Source organism: Falco punctatus, assembly GCF_963210335.1.
Source record: "Falco punctatus genome assembly, chromosome: 15".
Taxonomy (NCBI): domain Eukaryota; kingdom Metazoa; phylum Chordata; class Aves; order Falconiformes; family Falconidae; genus Falco; species Falco punctatus.
The window spans coordinates 10,403,400-10,424,644 of NC_137595.1; the positions used below are offsets into that span (position 1 = coordinate 10,403,400).

At 47.8% G+C, this 21,245-nt stretch overlaps 1 protein-coding gene across 2 annotated transcripts in view; it reads right to left on the reverse strand.

Moving 5' to 3' along the window:
- PLS3 (plastin 3) overlaps positions 1–21,245 on the reverse strand; it is a 71,513-nt gene that overhangs the window by 43,629 nt on the left and 6,639 nt on the right. Inside the window, exon 1 of one of the 2 annotated variants that reach the window (XM_080365963.1) lies at positions 8,365–8,486. The exons of the other annotated variant lie outside the window; for it this stretch is intronic. The gene's annotated coding sequence lies outside the window, so the exon portion shown is untranslated. Of the gene's footprint in view, positions 1–8,364; positions 8,487–21,245 lie in introns of those variants that run through there. 2 annotated transcript variants of the gene reach the window in all.

The window sequence follows — 21,245 nt, forward strand, 5'->3', positions numbered from 1 at the left end:
ACTGCCTAAGCCAAGACAGGCATTTAAGGAACCAAAAAGAGCCTTGACTGCTTTCTGCCCCCGAGGCTCAGCGATATGGCACCCACTCATCTCTTCATCCCAGTCCCGCCAACTATCTCCGGTAACAAGGATGGACCAGGGGCTCTTTCCAAGCCACTGGACTACAGAGCTTGCGGTCTACAGTTTTCAACTCTTTCAGGTCCTGCAAGAAGCATGGCTCAAACTTTACTCAGTATCTAAGGTAACAACATGGCTGGCAGTCACACACTTGGCTGTATAACCCTCTGACACCAGTCACCCTGGCCCTTTTGGGTGAATTAACAGCAAAATTATTTTTGGAGGTATTTTATAGCTGAAGGGCTTGCTGTGGCTGCCAGTGCCCCAGAAATCAAGATGTGCGTTGTGTAGGGTTTTCAGCCTGCTGAAAAGAAAAGCTATTTTAATCCAAGCCTATGTAGGGTGGGGCTCAGCCTCTAAAGAGGCCAAAAAGCCACTATAATCCACAAGACCAATGTCTGGCAACCTTTGCTTGAAGGCTGATGTCTGTTCTATTTTAGGGATAGGAGGAATTTAGAATTAAAAGATATATAAATTAAAAACAAAGGAGGCTATGAAAAGTGAATAGAGGGAAGGGCCAGACTTATCCTGTGTATTTTGGTCTAAAGAACAGGGCTCTAAAATAACACAATTCAGAATTACTTTATTTTCCATTTCCTACAGCAGTTCATAAAGTATCAGTTATAACTTGGGCTGAGAAGAGTACAGCCCTAGTATATTTTGTACAGGAGGAAAAGCCAACCTGTGGCTCCTTGCACAGCAGTAAGACCTTTGGGAGGATGAGGCAAGAAAACTGTCATGAGCCACAGACATACCACCAAGATCCTACAAAAGGTTTCCTATTTCAGACACCAGTACAACAGCCGTTGGGACACCTCATTTTTTTGTATCATTGGGACTGCAAAAAAGGCAAAGCAGAGCCACCAATTCAACCTGAGGACTGGAAAATAAGAGTTTTGCTTATTTAGGGTTTATGGCCACCAGGCAACCAACCACTAACGCCAGAGATGTTTTCTGCTCCTTTGGTTCTTCGCACCTATATGAACCCAGGATCACACAGACTTCCTATATAAACATACCACTAGGTTTTATTTGTTACAGGCACTGTTTCAATGTAACGTTCAAGGCAACTCAACACAGCCATTTACTTTGTTATATTAACCCCTCCTTCCTTGCAGTACACCGGTGATTTTTCTAATAGCTTCTCTCACTGTCTTCAGATGCCCTTTTAACATCCATCCATCAAACACGAAACACAGAGGCATCAGCATCTCTAGACTTCCTTCTTCACCGGACCAGGGCTGGATTATTAACTCTGCTACAGAGGTCTGCAATTACTTCTCTTGGCAGAATGCAAAAAAGCAGAACAGAAGAGACTGTACACCGCGCTATGCAGAAGACCAGCCACAATGAACCTCAAGCACTGCTATCTTTTCAGTCACTGACTTCTTAGGAAAAAAGCCAACACCTAAGCAACACTGTGAAGTTCAACACAGATTTTAAGTACAGCAGCAAGACTGGATGTTGAACACCTTTTGACAGACATGCTCGTAAGCCAACTTCCAAAGCTTCTTCCTCCCTTATTCTGTCCGTAAGTGACAGCACCAACTACCTGCTCTTTCACTTCCATCACTAAGGGCAGTATGTGATGGAGAAACAGTGAACAAGACAGTAAGCTGAAAAAGAAAAAACAAAAAAGCTTACTTCCAAACATCAGAAATTAGGCTTCCTGCAGAGACACTAGACCTTATCTCCTGAAGATCACAGTAACAGCCTCTCTTCCCAGCTATGCAGCAGGGACTCCGAGCAGCATCTGTGAGCTGTCACTCTTTTTACAGAAACAAAAAACCTACTGAAGAGGCAGGAAAAACAGCTGTAAGCATTTCAGAGAAGGAAATGAGACAAGGAGACTGGTTAGAAGCATATGGCCCATATGGATTGACATGAGCAATCGGCAGCAGTCCTAACCAGAGCTCCCCATTTCAGACAGTTGTCCTGCTCCCCACATCCTCAGATGCATGTCAAACCAATAATACTTTATTTCTTCCATACTGATTCCCAAATGTCAGTAGTGCACAGGCCACCACACCCCACAGGGACAGTCTGGATGTTGGAGGAAGAGTCAATTCACCCTCAGGAACGTGCACATCACTCCACACCACCCGGCATTGGGAAGCACAGACCAGCTAGCGCAGGGGGACACAAGGAATGGGACCTAAGGCAAGCAGCCCACCTGCCAGGGATGCTGCACTTCCATGGGCAGCAGCTGCCCTCATGGCTGCTGAAAAGGTGGAGATTAACAGGAATCAAATGGCAAAACAAGCAAAAAGGAAAAGAATGGCTCTCAACACTCTGTCTCTGCTGGCAGCAACTCTCCTGGGGACATGGAGGCTACCCCTTCATCACCACACCACTCACAAAACTAGCTTTGAGTAGCCCAAGCATTAACCCACAACACCCAGATGCGAAAGACTAGCTGTTAGAGGAGCACACATGATATAATACTTCCAAGCAGGCTAGACAGGACTTGCTTGTCATTCTTCGCATTTTTAATCTATTCCCAAAAAAGCCAACATATCACAGATTCCCAGGAGATGCCACAGCGACTGAGCGCACTGGCCCTGGCCACCACAGCTCAGGGAGGTCCACACCTCTCTGATGGGAACAGACCTGCTGGGAGAGGGTAGACCAGAGCAAGCAGGCAGGTCCTGCTGTCGGGGCAGCTGCCTGTTAGCAGCACTGACACCAGACGTGCCCACTGCAGGGAGAGCTCTATTACCTGCAATCCATCTCCAGATCAAACTGTGGTGTTAGCACAGCTCCTCCCACCCCACTCTCCAGCCCTTCTACATGGAAACTTCTGTCTTCCAGCTCCAACAATTCATCATTTTTTCTTGCTCAGGCAGTATAAGATGACAGGTTGCTCTTTATGTGGCTGGCAGATCGCACAGGGTACACAAACACCTTATCACACTGGGTCACACCGAATGCCTGAAATCTCAAACACGGTGCCTGCTACACAGGGATGGGCTCTGCAGCCCCATCTTTTCTGGCTGTAATCAGATCATCCCTTTGATCAGCAGTTAAAAGGATCCATCACCCTCCATGGGCAGCACGTACTCAGTGCCACAGTACACCCACCCCGGGAGGTGTGCTGGTGCGATATGCCAAGGGAGACTGGGGGGGCTGGGGGCTGCAGCACAGCAAGACAGGGCAGGAGGATTCCTGACAGTTGGGATTCCCTGGCCCCAAGCTGATGGCACAGTGTGGCAGTGCCACCCAGCCAGCCTCATGCCGCTTGCTGGCAAAGTGGAGGACACCTACACCTCAGCCAGCCCTTCACTCAGCAAAGGGATCTGCAGAGCAGGAAACTTCTCACAGGCCATGCTGCAGCACTCCAAGTGAACCTCAGCACAGAACATGATGGAGATGTGTTACCAAAGTCTCTACTACAGAAAAAAAACCATCCTAGAGGCAGGAAACACTCACGAGGACAGACAGGACAAGCCTGAACCATCACCTACAACTTCAGCATTGAGAAGCACAAAGCAGAAGCCGCTAAGACTGAAGCTGTACTAAATGCTGCTGTGTCTAAGCATCACTTACCCCACACCCACTCCTGGCAGAGACCATGCTGGGGATACCTACTTCGAATTTCCTGCCATCCAATAAATCCAAGAGACAGTACATCCATATGAACACCCAAACCCGAGTGCGTGAAGCAGGGGACACAACAGTAGCACATTCATGGCCAGCGGTGACACAGCTGAAAGCGATTACAGCTGCCCAGTAACTGTCAGCTGAGCTGCCACTGCTCAGAGGATCTCCAGGATGGCCGGTGAGCATGGCTTCTCCCAGCTGCACCACACAGAGCCCAGGTGTTAGACCATCACTCTGCTGCCTTCAATCATGAGATCACACCTCTCACCCTTCCCCACCGGCGCATCTACCAGCAGCAAGAACAGCAGGTACCTCCGGGCTGGAAAGGGTTTTAAAGGTGCAAACAGGGACAGCTGATTCTGTGTCAGAGCCTGAGTGACTCTCTGGGATGGTCAGAGGGGAAACAGTCCTACACACACACACAGAGCAGCACTACAGGCAGAGCTCAGCCAAGACCTGCTCACCACAAACACAGCCACTGCTGCTTGTGCAATAATCCAGTTCCCAAAGCGCTAACAGGAATGTACGTGCAAAGATGTCAACAGATGCCTATCAAAGGGTGTGGGGACCAGGGATAGGAAAGAGCAAGGTAATATTGTGACATTCATTAGAGTAACGCAACGAATACTGATTTAACACAACCTTGCATCACCCTCATTAAGAGTGGGTCTCAGTTTTGCAACATACTTGAAATGAAAATATATTCAGAAATTTTCCGTTCTGCACATGCATTAATGTTATTCGGTAAACTTTTTAAAATCAGTATTTAACTCTTATTAGTTTTCACAAAGATCTGGTGGTAGAAATTTCTGGGTTAATGTTTTAATAAATTAGCAACTTCAATTACTCCCTGAGCTCAATGTCCAAAAAGATACACAGAATACTTCATATACAACAGTACTTAGTTCAAGTACTAAGTATGCAAAGGTCAGTAATTAGTTAATAAATATTAACACATCATACTGTGGCTATTCCCAATAATACAAAGAACTCCTCAGTAGTAACTAATAAGTTAAAAATTAATATCCGTTAATGCATCATGCAGGTTGATAGCTTGCCTGTCACATGTTTAAACAGCTGGCCCTGACAAATGGCCCTGCTTTTCTGTGCAGAGTTACCTCTCTAAAGGACAGGGAGGCGAAGGCAGCATTCACAGCCTGAACAAAACACCAACTTAAACTGTGTTTCTTTTGCTGTTCGTTGCTACTTTGTGGCACACAGATAAAACCCAAGATGTAGCCAAATCCATTTCATGTGTCCAACCCTCTGCAAACTGCAAAGCAACACTATGGGAGTTGACATCTCTGCCCTTCCTTCTCCACATTCACTTTCTAAGTCTCTTCTGGACCATGAGCATCACCCTGTCCTGCACAGGGCTAATGTGCACGGCAGGTCAAGAGCCACCCTTGAACATCATTGCCAAACCCCGTTAGTGAGCTGGGACTGTGCTTGGCAGGGCACCACTGGACCTGTGTGACACCCGTGCTGGAACATGCGAAAAAGGCCAGGCGCTGCTTTACCATCACCTCCTCTGCCACAGGCAGTCCACATCCAAGAAAAATTAAGCTATCAGGCCTGTATCTAAAGAGGGACACGTGTCCCCAGAGGATTCTGGTCCGCGAAGCGCTCAGCATTTTAAGAATGCAAGAGATGCAAAACATTGCAAATGAAAGAAACAAGCAAACAAACAAATCAACCAAAAAAAAAATCTCAAAAAATTGTTATAAAGTGGAACTAGCTGGGCTTTGGTTTTGCTGAAAACACAATCTCTCTGTGTTTTGCTGCCTATCATTTAATGCTATGTAAAACAGGTTACCAAGAACACAGATAGGGTGTTCTTGGTAACAGTCACCAAATAAACCACCACCACCTGAAATGTCACCAAGACAATCTCAGGTGCTAAATGAAGCTCTCAAGTGATCAAGTGTACTTACCACTGATCACTACCACCTACTTTGATAAGGAAGTAGATTAAAATACCTATCTAGAAAGACAATGGGCACACCCTCCCTAAACTCACTGCCACTAACTAAAAAAAAATATTATTTCTCTTCTTCCAAGGCATTACACTATACACATCAGTTACAACGGTAGCTCCTGCACTTGCAGTTTTACTACACAGAAGACAGAGACAGTACTTCCAGCTTGAGGTTTACCTATAAAGCTATTCACAAGGCACTTGGATCACTTAGATCACGGGGCAGCTGCTTAAGCAACCTTACCGAATTACTGTCCCTAACATTCTTTTCAATCAATCATTGAGTAGCACTTATTTGCTCCCTTCAAGTCAGAGCAGTTGTATTTCCACTTCTCCAAAGCCGGTTCTCTAGTGCATCAACTTAACTAAGTGAACACAGGGAAGGGTTACTAGAAGATCCCACATGAGTGGACTCGGCAGCAGACCCATTTAACAAGCTGCAATTCCTTCACTCACCATCTTAATCTCACAACAATTGAAACCCGGAGCCGAGAAGTCAGTAAGGGAGCCCCAGGGGAAGGAGTTCCTCTGCATTTGTCCCAAATCCGAGCATCCATCAGCCAAACACCCAATGAAGTTGTCAGTCCCTCTCCACTGTGAAGCTAATCTAGCCAAAACTAGTAAATAGGTTTCTGGAGTTTTGGGCATTCTTTAATCCAGGGAGATGTTTGCCTACTTTATAGAAGTGGAAACTTGGTCAGTTTAGCTTTGATAAGAGAACAAAGACCCTGGTTAAGCATAAGTCTTTATACCTAGCACAGAATCACTGAGTTTAATAATCACATTATGATCTCTTAACCCAGACAAAGAATGAGTAATTCATCCTTCACAAGCACAGAATTCCTTCAAAGGAGCTTGGTTACAACCAAGCAACATCCTCAAATTGTTAAACTTTTGGCAAGATTAATGGGCTGTGATAACAGCAGCGTTTCAAAAACACTTCTCTTAGCACATTATTTTATAACATGTTTTTTTGAAAAGAAAAAAACCCACAAACAGTTATTCAGATGCAAACCAGCAGATCCGGAATGTAAGTTCCCTACGTGCACACACCCCACAGAAGGCCATCAAACACCCCCAGGGCAGAAATCAGCTGCAGAATATTGCACCCAGGGGACTCGCCTTGTGTTTACTAATCCCCCTGAATCACTGCTCTCCACTGACAAACTACCAGCAGCTCCTCTTTGCACAAGATTTCTTTTCAAAGCAGACTGAATTTCTATACATCATTATGCACAGCACTAACATATGTTGATCTCTGTAACTATTCCCTCTTTATATCCCCGTTCCAGCTGTTGTCTTTAAAGTTACTCTGAGCAAGTCTCCCTGTATTAAGGGGTTTTTCTTCTCGGGTTACCAGGCTTACTGGAGAAATCACAAGTGTTACTGGTTGAACAATGGCTCCAAGTTCTCATGCAAAAGCAATTTATCTGAGATATCTATTATCTTCCATAGTCTCTTCTACAGACTGACCGAAAACAGGAAACCCAGCTCTCGTGTGCACATGCATTCCACTGGGATTGTGTAACAGCAACAACAACCTCGGAGGCTGACTCAATGGCATTCGCTCGGAGCTATACCAACAGCTCTCCTGAAATGAGTTGAGGTGATGCCCTGCTTGAAGGTACGGATGCTCTTACAGAGCAGACGCATGTAGCCGGTCCCAAGCAAGCATCACCTGGAGGTCAGATCCCCATCCACGTGTCTCCCCGATATTTCCACTTAGAGTAAAAATGTACAGCTAGAGCACAGTCCCGCCTGCAGAGTTTGTCACCTCTGCGAGCATCCAGACTTGACGCCATCCAGGAGAATGCTCCCAGCCAGTGCCACGGTGTCCCAGCCTTTCCTATGCAAAGTCTAAAGCTTCACGTCCTGAAAAATTCCTTGCTCTTCCCTTTCCCTTCGCAGGCTCCCAACAAGAAGCCATTGTTCGGGGGACAGGGTGACACTTCCTCTCCCGGTCCAAATTAGTGATGTATAAAAATAAACCCACGCAGCTGCCCCACTACTTCACTTTATTTCACCCCGCTTCAGCGACATGAGAAGTCGGCCCCGATTTCCTCACTTTTCCTGCTTTCGGGCACACTGCCCCGCACAAAAGATGAAGCTTAAAGGCGAACCGAAGCCCCTTTTCAGCACTGCCCTGCGGGAACCCGCAAGGGGAGGCGGCACCTCCCCTGCCCTGCCGCCGGGCCCCGCTCCTGCCCGCTCGCACAAAGCCCCAGCTCCGCAGCAGCGGGGGCTTTGGCTGCGCGCCCCTCCGCGCCCCGGCGCGCAGCGCAACCCGCCCAGGGGCAGCGCAGGGCCCGCGCCGGCCCCGCCCGGGGGGCGAACGGGCCAAGCGCCCTTTCAGCGCCGGGGGGCGGCTGGAACGGGCACAGGGGCGCTCCCGGTGGGCACCTATGTGCGCCGGGCTCCGCACGGCGCTCCGCGCCCGCCACGGCTCCGCACAGGGCTCCGCACGCGCCCCGCCGCCCCATTGTCCCCGGGGGAGCCCCGTCCCCGGCGCGGGGACCCGCCTGGCCGTGCAGCGGAGCCGGGCGGCGGCGAGGGCCAGGCCGGGCCCCCGGGATGCTCGGACCGGGCCGGCGCGCCTCTGGGCGGCGGGGCGAGCGCCGGCAACTTTCCGCAAGTTGGAGCCGCGCTGGCGGAGCTCCGGGAGCACTCACCGCCCGTGCGCCGAGCCGAGCCGCGCCGTCCTGCCGCGCCGCGCCGCGCCGTGCCGTGCCGTGCCCCAGCCCCGCAGCCCGCGCTCGGCGCGCCCCGGCCCCGCCGCCCCGGCCGGATTGGGCCGTGCGCCTGCACATCACAGCGCCCCGGCGCGGCCATTAGGCGGGCGCGGAGTCACTCAGGGCGGGGCGGAGCCGCGGACCAGCCGGACACGCCCCCGCCCCGCCGGGCCGCTCTGCCCCGCCGTCCGCCCTGCCCTGCCCGCATCCCGCGTGTCCCGCACGTATCCCACCTCCCGTGCCTGCGTTCCTCCGGTCCTGCAAGCATCCTTTATTCTTCCCCTGTATGCAACTCCTCCAAGCAGGCATCCCTTCTTCCCTACAAGCATCCCTGCCTCCTCCTGAGCTTGCATCCCTCATCCCGTGCGAGGCTGCATCTGTTCTCCCGTGCATGGGCAGCTCTGGCTCCCTTGGTCCTGCCACACAGACTGATGAGCCCTGGGCTTCCCTTGCAACCTCCCCTTGTCTCTCCCAGATCAACCCCACCGGGTAGCGCCGAGGATGCCCAGGGCAAGCTGGTGCTGGTGGGCACACTGGGCAAGGAGCCCCATGCACAGAGGAGCTGGGGGCTGGCCCAGAGCCTGGCTCCCACGAGCAGCAAGTGGGGTGCCTGGGCCCTTGCACCCTCTACTCTGTGCTCTGGGGCAGGGAGTGTTCCCATGCCCCTTTCCCACCCGCACTCCCACTGTCTGATTTGGGATAGGTGGCCTCATAACTGTCCTAATTTCTGCATTTGCCACACAGACATTCACACCGAAAATTGCTAGAAGAACCCAGGAAACCAAGGGCCTTAGGGACACTTTTGCGTAGAAGTGGCGAACAGAAGTTAATTCAAAAGAGGCCTTGAACTGAGAAAGGAAAGAAGAAGCCTGCTGTTTTTCTTCAGCTCTCCTGCTGAAGAAGGAGGTGGATGGAGAAAAGGAGCCAGAGGGCCGGAGCTGTGCTGCGGAGCCAGGAAAGGGGGAAGCTGTTTCCCCAAATGAGGAACCTCACACTCCCCAGTGGACTGACACCACCACCTCCACTAGGACCGGGAGGAAACGTGGGTTCTGGTATTAATACCACCTTCTGGTTTTAGGAGAAAGGCAAATACTCATTCAGGCACACAAGACCCTTTTCAGGTCAGAAAGATGAGCCATTCCCGTGCCTGGAGGTGAGAACAGCACGAAGTAATAAATTCAGACATAAACCAGGAACATTAATGCAAGGTGCTAGCTCTTGTATAAAGTAATAGCACATGTCCCCTTTTTTGCTGTTTAAATATTTTCCACCACTGTCAGAAAAATCAAACTTGCAGAAAGGCAACAGTTACCTAACAAACTATTAATAGATAAGGTGCACACCAACATTAGATCATTCTTTCTCTTCCCTTTAAAAATTCAGTAAAAGTAGAGCATATTTAACTAGAACTGCCCAGTGAAATGAGTATTTATTTTTCTATGTTGTCAATTTTACAGGTGCACATTTCCGGATCTGAATTTCATAATCCCACATTATGAGTCTTTGCATGAATTATTTACAGAAAGACTGTCAACGCAATCATTACAAAATAAAGCAAAACACATTTCATTGTCAAAACTGTCAGGAAAAATCATTTTGCAGTTAATTTTCCAAAGCTACAAAATGACAAGGTCTCACAGAGTGGTCCCACACGATGGAAACGACACGGTTCACAGTGGGAGTTTCCTCATCACATTAGCAGGAGCAGCTTCCTGAGAAGAATTAGACTCTCTTCCCTTCGTCCTTTTATTCTTTTTATACAGTTGGATTTCTCATTGGATGTCAGAAACTCTTACATATTCATCAGTTTATTAGATGAGCTCTCGGGAGATAGGAGTAGTAATTGTATACTGATTTAAAGGGTTAGTTCAATTTTACACTCTGTGGTGGCAGTCCTGTGTTCAGACTAAGCCAATGCTTCCCATTGCATCATAAACACAATGGAACTGTGAAAATTTCTGGTTGCAAATTTTAGCCAAACCCCCCAACAGCAACACTTTATATTATTTTTTGTCAGATTTCGCTAGCATGCCAACATAAAAGAGCTAGAGACATGAAGTCATCTTTGTAGATCTTGACTATTCAGAAAATGCAGATTACACATTTCTGTGCCCTGCTTTTGTCCAAACAACTAATATGAAACAGGCAACCCTTTGTTCTCCAAATGAGGGACCAAAGTATTAAACATATTGAACATTTACTGGTTGCTTCTTTATTATGATTCCCCCGTGTCTTCACGCACAAAGGAAGTTAAGCTATAGTCGACAAATCCATTAATTCAGCTACAACCACCGCTCAGTACCCTGATACAGCCATCAAGCTCAGTGTAGGATTTTTATTGTGTACTCAATGTAATTACTATATTCTTAGAGAGACGTGAAAACGTGGAGATTCATTTACAGGTGACTACTGAATGCGTTCTTTGCCAAAACCCACTACTGCATGTTCTTAGGTGATTATTTACAGTTAAAAACACTAACACAGATATTAATTTCCCTTTCTCACAAAAAAAGAAATGCAAGGCTCAGCAATCACTGCTTTGTGAAACAGTGAACAAACTTTTTCAAAAGCACCTGACAGCACACAAGTGGGTTGTTATTTCACTGCATCCACAGGTGATGTAGCTGGGGGAGGAAAGGTGAAATTTTGGCAAAGGTCACAGGGGAAAACCAGCTTTTAAAAAAGTCCCATGGAGATTTTAAACAGGGACTGAAGCACAGGGTGGATCTGGAATATCTGCGTTGACCAATGACTGAAATTGTTTGGGACAATTTTAAAGCCCTTTCAAAAAGATTGCTATTTAGAAAATGACAAAGAACAAGCGCTATTTACACAGAGGGACTTTCCACGTAACAGCATGCATGAACAGAGAGGTTAGGGCTGGACGGGCAACAGGTATTTCCAACCTGGCTTACAACAAGAGTAGTTTTATTTAATATGACTTTTAAATAAAATTGTAGTGAAATATTTTTTGTAGAAAATATGCACTTATAAGATGCTGACTTAGAAGGAAGGAAATACGCCATACTTTTCGAAGATGAGTTTAAACAGTGCTTCATTAATTCTCTTCTTCAGCAAGTGTGGAGGTATCAGAAAATACTCTGGCTGTAAAGCCACAATGGAAGGACTGCCTGCTGGATTTTTGCATTTTAAGTTTTTAACTGTAAGGATATGAATTTCTATAAATGCAGTTTATTGTAACAACCGTCACCAGACAGATGAAGGGCTTACCCTGCTTCCAGTACAGCTTTGCCACTGACTCCACTGAAAGCTGGACTGCCCCTAAAAAGACTTTGCCACTGCAAGATTAATATTAGTGTGACTTTGTGCCTACAGAAGTAAAATGAATTTTAACTATGCCTATTTAAATGTAAGCTTCTTACCTGGCAGCTTAGTGATACCTTTCCTGTACTGCTTTTCCATTGCCTAAAACTTATACCTTTGCTCTTGGCTGAGCTATTGAATACTATGTGTTTTTAACATGTAATTGTGGTCACTTACCTGTGAAAGTGTCTTACTGAGGCAATGCTTGGGTGAAATAAACTTAGAGGCAGACTATGAGGATAAATAATGCTTGTCTTCTCAGTGGCAAATCCACCCCATTTCTGATTGAGAGCTCCTGCCAACATCACTAACAAGAAATAGCCCTTTATCTGTTAAAGAGGAGGTGGTGCCTTTTGGAAAGGGTATGCATGAGACAAAATGGTCCTAAGAGATGCTGTGAAACATCGTATGGTGTGCATCTTTGCAAGGTATGCCTGACGTCCCGGCTGTAAGCTAGCTGCTTTAAGATCAAGATCATCATAGACCCTAAGTGAGAAGTGGTGACAATCAGGAAGAAGGGGGGGAAAACACGGTAATTAAAAACTTGTGTCTCTGATGTGTGGTATGCGAAAGAGATGGAGAAACTGCAAAATGTACCAGGGGAGTGGTAAGCACACAGGTTCAGAAGTGGCCTTTCAAGAAATAGGCTTTAAGGGAGTTGAAGTTCTTCCTCTAAAATTAGGGCATCTGTTCTTAACTAGACTTCTGTTTTGTTTTCTGCAAATACTTACCCACAACATTAACAAAATCTAAGAACTAGGATATTAATGTCAAAAACACTTTTCATCAATCAAGTAGAACAACTGAGTGGTGCTATGAATAGATTAATAAGCTGGAACTATTTTTTTTTCCATTGCAAGAAAGCAGATGGAAATCTGCATGATATTTTGAACTACAGAAAATTGAATTTACCTCCTGCTAGAAACATTTACGCAAGTAGTTCTGGGCACTTCTTTACTTTAAAACAACTTTTGGGAAATAAATATCAGTAAATTTATCCAGCAAGGTCGGACCACGCAAGGAAACCATATTCAAAGTCTAAAGAAGCCTGTGAGACTCCTCGTGCAAATGTAGGTTACCCACCAAAGTTATCAGCCTGCCAGGCTGCAGGCAAGCTGCCTGCCAGATAACAGATCACCTCATGGGACTCTGGACTGTGTCATAAAACCACCAGTGCCTCCTGTTTATTCTGCTGTAAAGCAAGCTCGTGCTTTGGTGAAGGGATTGCCCAGGGTTTCGTGCTGCCTCTGTTCTGCAGTATACATTTCATTTGTATAAAACTGTGCTCTTTCCTGTCAAGGGAAATTTTCCAGTGATTGCCCATGCAGCATAAGGAGAGCTCTGCACTCCAACCCAGCAGTGGCAAGCCAGAGTTATTCACGTTACGTGTCTGTACAACCCTTAACTACAGGGTTTTTTACGGGCTGAGCTTTCAGAGGGCTCACTGACCTTTGAAGCATGCAGGAGAGTGGGTGACTTGGGACTTTATTTGCAGTTCATATCAACAGGGCGAACTTCCCTCCTTCATTGTTGTGGACCAAAAAAAAGCAGCATGGCAATGTGAATGGTTTTGTCTTTTCTCTTTATTTAATTGATCAACCCATCAAGACCAAACTGTCAAAAGCCACTGAATCCACACTCCCTTTCTCCTAGCTAAGGTACAAACAACTACTTCCAAAGAAACTCAAGTTTCCAGAGAACACGAGGTGCAGAAGGTCAGACATAAGTAGTTTCAGGCAGAAGAACCAAGCAGACTTAGCCGCACTACAGTCACCAGATGTCATTTTGGTCATTTATCTAGGTTGACAATTTGGCGTGAAGTAACCGGGTTATTACTGCAGCTTGACGTTCTGCGTACAGCTTATTATTAAATCCTGGCAATCAGCACTGAGCTGGACGACATTACTCTGGAATGAGTTTTTACAAAGGGTTTGAAGGGGGGAAAGCCTGGTGGTTTGGCAGGCTAGGACCGGGTCAATATTTCATGCAGTTGGTTCTGCATTGGGACGAGAGTGGAGGCTGGAAACAAAAAAACCTGCTGAGACAGCAATTCTGCACAGTATAGAGAGCTTGGGATGGGGTGAACTGGAAAGTGTATGGGGCCTCCAAGGGCGACTCTTGTCTGCATAGCGCTGGCCTTCATGCCGGCCAGGCTTGCCAGCCATGGCCTCGCTTTCTTCTTTCTCTCCACTCTGCCTGCCTTTGGCTCAACGCAGTTTAAAATGAAGTACATAGAGGCTGTATGGTAGCTAGTGAGTAATATTTGTCTGCTACAGGATGGAGCGGGAGGCTGGGCTCAGTAACTGAGGAAGTGTTCTTGCTGCTCAAGGACACTGTTTCTAGTGTTCCTAATATTTCCCCATTTGCTAGTAACTAACTTGGACTTTTTCATTTTTCTATTCTGTAATACATTCGTGAATATTTTTTCCTCCTTTTCTCTGAACTTCCTTCTTGATTTTCTTTTTTTTTTTTTTGGCCCTCTAGCTTTTGCCTTCTCCTCCATTTTACTCATGTTGGCACAAAGTTCCCCCAGCTCCTACGAAACTCGGCCATCCCACAGCCTCCAAAATCCACGGTGAGCGGAAGCAGAGCAGGGCTGTCTACATTCCTGCAAGCCCAGGGACTGGGAGATGGCGTGGATATGTGCCAGTGCTAATAAATAGGGAACTATTAGTGGCTGTGTAAAGCAGGAAAATTGCAGAACAAGATAAGACTCACAGAATTCCCATAAGCTGATTTTGGATAAGGGTATTTACCAAGGGGGGAAACATAGGCTATCCTTAAATGCATATCTCTATCCAGCCATAAATGTGCTCGTGCAGGCGCTACGCTGTGTATAAAAGGCAGCAGGGTCATGTGTTGAAGTACACCAAGTGGCAGTACCCGCTGCAGCTCAACAACCCCAACCCACTGGCCATCACTGAAGAGCCTGCTTTGCTCTGCTGGGGCTATGCTAGGACACAACACAACATCTACCCTGCTTTCCGCCTGATCCCTAAGACATCCTTTCGAGGAGCTCTTTTTGTGAGAGGTCCTATCCTCTTCTGGGCTGCTGTCATTAAAGCTGACAGGGATCATAAAGAGAAGCTTATCCGAGAAGGTAAACACAAGCCACCGAACCTGTGACACACGCCCGGCTCCCTTGCACCCTGCCCAGTGCAGAAGTTGCTTTGCAGTTTTGCAGCCAGGCTGTGGCTGGGGGTGACTGTTCCCAGCTCTGAGGCCAGGCTGCACCACACCTGCCAAACTAAACACCCTGTGCAGCTCCAGTTGAGCCCAGCATGCACAATATCAAATGCAGTGGCCGGGACAAACAGAGCGGAGCATTTTCTCTTACAGGTCTAGTAACTGCAAAGCTCTATTGCCTCCTCCTGCGTCCTGCAGCGCAGAGATCAGGCCAGGCAGCCTGATCTTACAGTCTTGCATTGCAACAAGGCAGATCTGCAGATCTGAGGATGCTGCTTTGCCCTTCTGGGCTAAATGCATCTCCAGGTAGCTGAGCGCTGCTGTTGCAGGGCTGATTCTGCTGCATCAGAACCGCGAGGCTCTGGTGGGTGCCAGCCTCCCCAGCACAGGTGGGGTGCGTTGCCTGGTGCTGGTACATCTGCCAACATTTACATATCGGTGCTTTGCATTCCCTAAGCTTTATTGCTATGGTCACAGCAGGAAAGAGAGAACTGGCTGAAAATAATACGACTTTTGCAGTAATTGATGTGCAGGGCAGGGCAGAGAGCAGAGGAACTGCTTGTGATGGATGAGAAGAACATGAGGAACTGCAGAGACAGGGCAAATAAAAATCTAGGGTGGTTCAGGTTCAGGTCATCCTGCTGCGGAGCACAGGACAGACTAGCTACCCTCTCCAAGGCCTTTCCAGCCTTATCTCCTGCTATTGCAGTTCCTATTTGTTGCAGGAAAACACCTCATAGTGCTGGTCACACTGAGATTTTTCTCTTTTCCCACCTATGCAGGACCCCAGGCAGCATGCAGGGTGCAGCTGCAGTGCATGGAGGAGCAGCAGGATGTAGGTGCAATGGGGGTAGCCTCATCCCCAGTCCCATAAGTGGTGCTCAGCTCCACCCCTGCTGGCACAGGAGCATGGATCAGTCCTCAGGGCAGCAGCCTGCGGAATGCTGGATCCAGCTGGCAGCGATGCTTTCTCCTTCCTGACCCCTCCACTGTACTCCCTCTGCTTAGCTCTTGCTGCTCCAGTTTTTGCTGATCTAGACGTGTTAAAATTAATTTTTCTCTTGATGCCTGACTCTAGGCAAGGTTATTAGGTAGCTGGGTCATTGCAGTATGTGACTGTCAGCTGCTGAAATTATTTGCGTTGGGCTGCAGGTTGGTAACTCACTAAAGACCTCGTTTGGAATGATGAGTAATCAGCATCAAAACTCCTGCAAGCTTCATTTTAAAAACAAGGAATATTTTCTTCAAAGAGAACAAGAAAACTGCATTTCCGTGTTGTAAAATGATTGGCCTTCATGTGGCAAGAGCCCAGCTCATTTCCCCTCTGGTCTGCATTCTGGAATCATTACCACACTTATTTCCAGTAGTGCAGAAAGTCTTTTCCATATGTCTCCTCTTCAGACAGTAGCCTGTAGCTAATACTGTCTAACAGTTCCTAGGCAGGGAGGAGATGAGGACAAACCAACAGCTCTACTGTGGTGACAACCATCTTAGAAAACGAAAAACCTTTCTCTAAAAGCAGTCGCCAGCCCTGAGAGCAAGTCCAGTCCTGCGGACAGTTCTTCAACAATGTCCTCATGGACTGCCAGCCTTTGGACAGCCTGTGCGAGGAGTTCATGGAAAGCTCCTGCGTCCCAAAAAATCCTCTTCAGCCAGAGTGGGATTGCACTTTATCCTGGCTGAGGGGAGAGTGCTCAGCAATGAAGAAGCTGCATGAAGTTAAAAATTCATTTGGACAGGCAATTCTTCATGAATTCATAACAAAACGTGTTTTGCATGGACATTCGCTTTCACTGCATTTGAAGGGGATTTTTGTCAATTAAGATGGGTGAGCAGAAACCTCGTCTTCTTCACTCGCGTAATTTCCATCACAGCAACTTTTAACTGGACACTGTCCTGGCATTTCACATTCCAGGCTGACAACAGTCTGCAGGTTTTGACCAACATGCTTTATAAAAAAAGTCATTTACTGGAAAAGCACAGTAAACAGCTCATAAAAAGTGTTTCTCAGCATCAGCTCCAGACAGAAATTCCTCCCAGAAGCCCATCTCATTCTCTTTGTTACAACCGATAGGGATGTGCAGGATGGAAGGGTATATTCATAGCTGCAATGTGGCTTAAAAACAGGAGAAAATAATACTCTTGTGGAAAAAAAAAAAAAAAAAAAGGTTCTCTAGTGGGCTGGGCACAGGCAGAATTAGAAAACAGGCTGTGCTGTCCTCAAGCAAGGGCACTCCATGCCCTCCCGCTCCTGCAGCAGGCGGAGAAGGTGTTTTAAGGATGGCAGGTCATACCAATGAGAGGTCCTCAGCTCCGGCATGTGGGGGATACCTGAGATAACCAGCCCTGCCCATACTGACTTACACAGAGAGGGTAAACTGGTTCCCAGAAGGGCACAGTGGGCCCCTGCTCCCAGCCTCGCCAAGCCAAGGATATTCCCCAGAGCATCCGAGGTTTAAGAGCTGGGTCTCTGCACCTCTTTGGTGTCCCTGTCCCAGCAGCCACTCCAGCAGAAGGGCCCAAAGCTTTTTTGGCAAGAGGTGGATGGTCCAAGCCATTCCAAGGTCCACACTAGCTGGAGAGGTGGCTATGTGCTCCCAGCACACAGTGCAGCTCCAGTCCTCTGGGCACCCGAGCTGGCTCCGGCTGCTGTTGCCTGCAGTTACAGCTCTCCCAGCTTCAGCATCTCCCGGGCTTCAGATGGAGACAAAACAGTGTTAAGAGCTGCCAGCACTGCCCCAGATGGAGTAAGCAGCTCCTCTAATGGACAGAGTAACACTTCTCTGGCCCACAGAGATCTCACCTCATGGTTAAGCTAGGCGGCATGAAGAATTTTGACCTCTTCCTATACTATTTGTTGCTGTTTAAGCGTTTTCTGTCCTCGCTTTTGATATTTTGGGTGTTCCTCTCCAGACCAACTTCAACCAGTGTGAAAGCCATGAATAAAAGGCACTTCTAGAAGAAGGGCAAGCAACATTTGGCCTTAGGTTTGATTTTGCCCCAGATATATTTACAATTGACTTCGTTCTGTATTAACACGTATATCTCCTAAGAAATTTGAGAATGAAGCTCTGCCAAAGGCATTAACACATAAAACCCTTTTTCAGCCGCTAAACATCCCTTCCTGATCTGTGAAAAGAGGCTTTTCCAATCATTATATGCTTATGGTCCATCAAATTGGTACTGGAAGAAAATGTGAGGTAGCTTTGTCACATAGCTGCTAAGTAGCTAATACTTGCTTTATCTTTTGAAACACGCTTTCTGCAGTGGTGGTGACTACAATATTGTCTGATGGATTTGTCAGGCCAGCTAGCCATGGCGGCAGCTTGGAAAATCTGGCTTTTTTTTTTACAGATTATTTTAAAGGCCCGTGTTCACTGCAGGTTTAATTTCTTTATTAATGCAGTTATTTAAAGATTATATTGAAAGAGCTGTTTTACAAAGAGTTGGAAATCACACAGTGTGAAAGGTCCTGATGAGCTCCCTGGAGAGGCTGGCTCCCCACCGTCCCACTGATCCAGACACACTCTTCCAACAGGGATGTGATACCCGATGCTGGCAGATGTATCCCTGCTCTCCTTCCCCGGGCCCACAGCTATACCTTCCTGATTTCTTTTTTCTCCACTGAGGCCCCACACTGGGGGTGGCTGCTGTAGGCTCGGAGGTCCTGCTCATACTTACTGACGTGCTACAAAAAGGGATGTTGACTCCTCTGAGCTGAGTTGTTGTGGTGCATCGACCCTGGCTGGGTGCCTTTGGCACAGCCCAACTGTTTTTTCGTTGTTAAGGCTGGCAATATTTTGCACAATTTTTACAATTTTCAACCCTTCTCCACAGTGCCACCTCCTTGAATACACCACTCTGTGTGTTTATCTGCCACCTTTCACTCTTTATTCAAAATATTTAGATGCTTTAGGATAAAGATGATCACGTCTGGTGCCCATGTGCCATCTAGCAGAGTGGGGTGCTGGTCCACATGTAGGATTTCTCAGAGCCATGATTACGGAGGCAGTAGTGATATCACCAAGGGATATAGGAGGGTGATGGGCTAAGAAAGGCCGTGGCAGTGCAAACTCATGTTTTCTACAGACAAGCCCCTTGGGTGACACATATTGTGTGATCTGAATGACCTTTAATGATAGCTTTACCTTCCAGACACAGATTTGCCAGGGGCAAACAGTCCCTCTGTACTAACCTGCCCTTCGCGATTTGCCCTCAGCATCACGTGCAGCCCTGCCTTATTGGTGTGGCAACTGCCTTCACTCCAAGAGGATTCCCGAGCAAGCCCTCCTCCCCAGCCAGGAACTGCCATGACACCATGGATTGAAAAACACTGATCTTTATCAGCATGAAAATAGATACTTTCTTGGAGGCCACCTTTCCCCACACTCCCAGCTGCTCCAGCTGAGCACAGCCGCAGCCATCGCCAGCAGTGCTGAGCATGGCCAGGGAGCACTGACACGTGGCGGGGGGGATTAGGAAGACACAACTGCTAAAACAGCAGCCTGGGCAGGTCAAGCCCTGGGTGCAGGCAGCTGCCTACAGTGTGGGCAGCCAGGGCGGCTTATGGAATCACCTGTTGCAGGGGACAGCTCATGTCAGCACCCTTGCACACCCACATGTCAGCCAAACAGATTTTCAGCCTCATTACTATTATTAAAAGCATGATGTATTCAGTGGCACACATGCAAGGGTGTAGTATTTCCTCACTTGCTGTGTGAACAGCATGATTCAGCTGGGGATGGTCCACACTTCTGCTTGCACCTGTGTTTGCTTTCTCTTTACTTTCCCTTGTAAAATGCTCGGTGTGGAAGAAACCAGGCAGAGGGAGAAGTGGTTGGTCCATGGCCTGTTTTAGCAGAATGGCTGGGACTAGAGGGATGCAGTTGCCTCTAAGGGACCACAAACACAGATCCACCCAGCAGAGTCCCGGCCATCAGCACATCATCCCCGAGTTCTCCTTTACTGCTTCTCTGGCCTTGACTGTGAAATTGTTGATACTAGCTGCTCCTTGCTGCCTCTGGCAGCTTGCTTCTAGTCCACAAGCTGCTGAGCAAACACTGATTGTTTGCATTTTATTGTCTGTGCTATCTCTCTCCTAGCAGAGCAGTTATCTGCAGCACGTATAATACGCCAGCTTTCCCGTAAAGCTATCCATGTTTATGGTTTTGTCAATGAGGACTCTTTCCTATGATTTCTGTACCCTAAGCAGGCATTGGCAGGAGGATCAGGGACGGCAATATTCCATGCTGGGGGATCAGGAAGGAGAATTAGACAAGCCACTGATGCAGAAGTTGAAACTTCCACACATCAAGCTGCTGGTGTAGGTGAAGTGGTTGTCCCTGATGAGTTGGAGACAGGCTTTAAGTATGTGATAAATTCCCATCCTAAAGTGAACAGTGTTGGGGATCTGTGCAAAATGAAGTGCAGAAAGCGAAGGAACCACAAGCCAAGGAATCTTATTGTGCCACAACACATCTCTAAAATGCTTTGCCAAGCTCAAAATCCTCTGAATCCTCATGTCTTGTGAGCTAAGGATGCTTTCAGCAGTGGCAGTTGAGCCGCAACACAACAAGCGCAGCAGTGCACTGTCGGTGTGGCGAGGCAGCCGCCTGCGCGGCGTGGGGTGAGAGCTGGCACTACTCCCGTGCTGCCCCTCCATGTGGGAGCATGGTGACGGGGCCGCTGCCTCTGCTGCCCACCCAGTCAGGCTGACAGTGAAGGTTCCTCTGACAGAGCAGATGAATAGACAACATAAAACTCACGATGGAAGAGGACGGTGTCCCCCAGCTGCTGATGGAGTACTCCCAATAAAGGTATGAAGGATAATGCAGGTCCACTGCCTTGGGTCTGCCCAAAGTGAGATGTACAAGAGGACCTGTTGAGGTCAGATTGGCTCTTTCACAAATAACAAACATCCACCAAGGGGAAGTGTAAGCATCCTTCCTTCTCTCATAAAGGAAACATTGGTGGTGGCACTCAGGGATGCAGCAGGTTGCTGCAGCTCTGTGAGCCTGCTCAGCTGCAGCTCTCGCCCGCAGGACTCAGCATGGCTGCCTCTGCCATCACCGTACTGAACATGCCTTTCCTCAGCTGGCAGAGGAGAAAATGCAATGGAAAGCAGAGGTGAAGGTTTCAAATTCGAAGAGCTCAAGGCAAATGAGAACGCCAGGGGGATAAACACGCAACATACTACAAGGTGCACCTACTGCACTGGTGTTACAGCTACCCTCAAGCAGGCACAGCAGCAGGAGTGTCTGTCAGCTCAGGGGCCAAAACAAACCAAAAAGGGAACACATCTGGGTTAGCAA